This window comes from Cydia amplana, chromosome 17 (genome assembly GCF_948474715.1).
Source record: "Cydia amplana chromosome 17, ilCydAmpl1.1, whole genome shotgun sequence".
NCBI classification, from domain to species: domain Eukaryota; kingdom Metazoa; phylum Arthropoda; class Insecta; order Lepidoptera; family Tortricidae; genus Cydia; species Cydia amplana.
This window is the reverse complement of record NC_086085.1, coordinates 10,958,792-10,962,974: the sequence shown is the minus strand read 5'-3', so window position 1 is coordinate 10,962,974 and position 4,183 is coordinate 10,958,792.

The window sequence follows — 4,183 nt, the reverse complement described above, 5'->3', positions numbered from 1 at the left end:
TCTAGTAAGTAGTTTTTTTTTTATACGTCATAAATCGCCTAAATACGGAACCCTTCATGGGCGAGTCCGACTCGCACTTGGCCGCTTTTTTGTCTCTAATGACATCGGGCCGCATGTTTGGGTTACTCACACTAACCTGATGAAGCCTCATGTCCCAATTCATGGCGTCGTTGCATAGTGCCACGGAAACAACCCCTGCCTCCGAAACACTTGGGTGAGCGTTGCATAAATTCACAACCTTAAAAGGATTATTATTATTACAGCTATCATTTTTTCAGAACACTTTTTGCTAGATAAGAGAGCCCTTTAAGCCCACTGCGATTCTCAAGGAATCGATGTGTGTCTAAGTTGATCTGTTGATACAATATACAGTCAGCAGCAATAGCTGCTAAGCGGGCGAGGTGTTCAAAATGATCTTGACGCGACTTTATTGTTAAGAGAATAAGAGCGTGTTAAGGTAATTTTGAAGACATGCGCGATTTCCCAGAAATAAGACCTAGCTAGATCGATTTTTCGCCCCCAAAAACCCCCATATAGCCAATTTCATCGAAATTGTTAGAGCCGTTTCCGAGATCCCCGAAGTATATGTATATACAAGAAATGCTCGTTTATAGGTAAGATACAAAAGTTTTGATCAAGACCTATTTAATTGTTTCAATATTACGAATATCCTTGCGATTTTGGCAAGGAAAATATTGCAAGGATAATGTATTATAATCTCTCCTTTCCGGTAGAAATCCTCGATCGTCAGTAATATTCACAAGATAAAACTCCCGTACTTCTGCTTACTAATATCTTAAAATTTTCGATGTTATGTCAAGTCATGACAGGATTTTTGATCCCTCCCCTCGACAGCATTGCGGGGGACTTGGCGTCAGGCGGCCCGATTCGAACTTTAAGATACGTCTAATATTACGTCTAAATAGATACGATATGGATTAGATATGTCAGTGTCAAATGTGACGTTTCTTCAAACAAAAACGTTCGAACTGTGGGCGGGGATAGAAATAACATATAACTTTTAGTGATAATTATGTGTCAGATAAGATGTCAGTTATATAATAGATAGACCGTTTTACGGAGTCCAAAATGTACTAAGAGCTTCGTCTATCTATTATACCTTTATAATCTTTATATTCCGTCGCTGCTATACTTAGATCGCTTATTTACCTACTATAGTCTATTTATGGTGGACTATGGTCACTTGAAAATTAATTTGGAGAAAACGAAACTTATGACATTTAAACAAAGGACTAATTACATATACTTACACCTAATCTTAATGTTACTTATAAGGGACAAAGAATTGATGAGACTGATATGACCAAATTTCTATGATTGAATGTAGACGATAAGCTGACATGGAAATATCAGATTGACTCTATATGTAAGAAATTAAGCCAATATTCATATGCATTATATAATTTAAGGAAAAGGGTTAACCCATCTGCAGTGCTTACCGCTTACCATGCCTTTGTAACATCGACTCTAAGATACGGCATAATATTTTGGGGCAACTCCACAGACCGAGAAATGGCATTTCTAGCTCAAAAAAAGTGTGTAAGATCCTTGTGTGGTATTCGCTTCGTGGAATCTTGTAAGCCTTATTTTCAAAATCTTAAAAGCGATTTAGACTCTCGCGCGAGCCACGAGACGAGCCGCGAGCCGAGCCACGAGACGAGAGTGTAAGCGGTGGGCTCGCGGCTCGTCTCGTGGCTCGCAAGCTCGTCGAGCTAATATAATTTAAACACTAACGGCACGGCATAAGGTTTATAACCGAATGACAAGCCGAACGCGAGTGTAAGCGGTGGACTCGCGTCTCGTGGCGCGGCTCGCGGCTCGTCTCGTGGCTCGCGCGAGAGTCTAATCCGCCTATTAAGATTCTAACTCTTCCTAGCCTATATATTTTTGAAATGTGTGTTTTTGTGAAATGTAACTCCCATCTATTCTTAAACTTTAAAAGCTCACGATTACGGGGTAAACGTAAAATATTACACTCTATCGTACCGAAAACGATGCTATTCCAAAAAAATGTGGTTGTAATGGCGCCAAGAATATTTAATAAAATACCACAAGACATACAATTACTAGAGCTCAATCAGTTTAAAAAAGCCTTGAAACTGCTACTGATTCGAAAGAGTTACTACTCAATAAAAGATTTTTTTGATGATAAGGACTTGTAAATAATACTTATTATATTTTGACATGCATGCTTTCAAAATTTGTATGCCGGAAGGCGCCACATAGTGAAACTGACTGAACTGTAACACCCTATTACCTATGTTGGACCAATAAATAATTTTGTATTTTGGTAATTAGCGAAACACTGGTGGCCTACCGGTAAGAGCGTGTGATTTTCAATCCGGAGGTCGCGGGTTCAAACGCCGGCTCGTACCAAATGGTATTACCAATGAGTTTTTCGGAACTTATGTACGAAATATCATTTGATATATTCCAGTTGCTTATCGGTGAAGGAAAACATCGTGAGGAAACTCTGGGTTGGAAGGTCAGATGGCAGACGCTTTCGTAAAAACTATTTCCTACGTCAATTCTTGGGATTAGTTGTCAAGCGGACCCCAGGCTCCCATGAGCCGTGGCAAAAAGAATATTATAATATTATGGTCTCGGTAATAAGATTTAAAAACAAAACTCAGTGTTTAAATAAAATGTCGAGAAAATTTTCCATTTCATTTGTTGCGCTTGCTTATTAACGTCACTCTACTCGTGCTTATTTCAGTTTCTAAAGGATTTAGTCAAAACAAACATCATAAAACATGTATTTATTTAAATGGACGCTGATAGGCATACATAATGCTCAACAAATGGTTTTTCAGGAGGCTTTGAAATAAAATGAAAAGCAATGAGTGTTAATTTTTAAAACATTTTCACAAAATTAAACAAATGCATTTTCAATATAATAGAATTACTGCTCCACCATGTAAAGCCATTGAAAAACTTGTATGTAGGTACAATATTTACTTATATATTTTGTCCGTAGGTATATGTATTAGCGTCTATAGAAAAATATTAGCTATGCTTTCACTGTTCTAACCCAGAATAGAAATGGTAATTAGTATATAATTTTAAGTTACGGGTACGGGTACGTTTTACATAATGTCTGTTTAAATGCAAGATTGATGCATCATTCATCGTAGAATGCTGGAGTAGGAAGGAAAAATACATAATTCTTTTAATATATTTCTGTCATATAATTTTTTTAAACTTTCGCGTTTTGAACACAACACATATTAACTCACAGGTCTATAAATTATAGACCTATGTCGAAAGGTCGAAATGGTCTGTAAATGAAGGTAATAAAATAAATTTCGAGATAGACCCGTCCATAAATGTGAGTTAATACCTATATTTTTGCCTCACGCGCAGAAATATCAGCCATGTGTGCATGTTATTAAAACCGAAAAATTCAGTTGCGGGCAATATAGTTTCATTCCGCCTAAATAAGCCGCCCGGAACATTGATATTATAACTAAATGTAATAGGTTATAGGCGTTCCAAAATTGAAGCGCTTATCTTGTACAAATTGTACAAGTTGCCTTTAGTCGCGCCTAGGCAAGCGTGTGCATGTGCTAACGTGCTCCCGCACACCACGAGAGAAAGAGTTAGACGATTACGTTTTAGAGTCAGTCTCATTCCCCTGGCTAAACCAATTCGCAAATTCCCAGGAGATTCCGCTCAGCCGTTATGGTTGTAGATGGAATTTGGCACGGATTACAAAGTCTCCAAAAATGAGATGCTAATAAAGCGGTATCTCTTGGGAATTCGCGAAAAGGTGGCCATACCGGCCAGGGGAATGATATTTTTGTAGAATTACCTTTAAAGGTACAGGGTGCTTAACCAACGTGCCAATTGTTAACGTTCCGTAGCGTAGCGTAATCATATCTCTCTAATCTCTCTATCGCTCTTCCATATTAGTGCGACAGTGACAGTTGCGTTTTGTTCGTTACGGAGCGTTAACGATTGACACGTTGGCTACGCAGCCAGATTTCAGTCATTTAACCCTTTAACTCCTACCTACTTGTAATACGCTTTTTACTTTGATATACATACAGGTGAATACACATATGCTGTGGCTAAGCAAAAATTCTCCATCCCTTTCTACACTATTCACCAGAAAGAGACAATGCTTTCGTGTTTCAAACTTTTGATGGCTGGCGGAAAAACT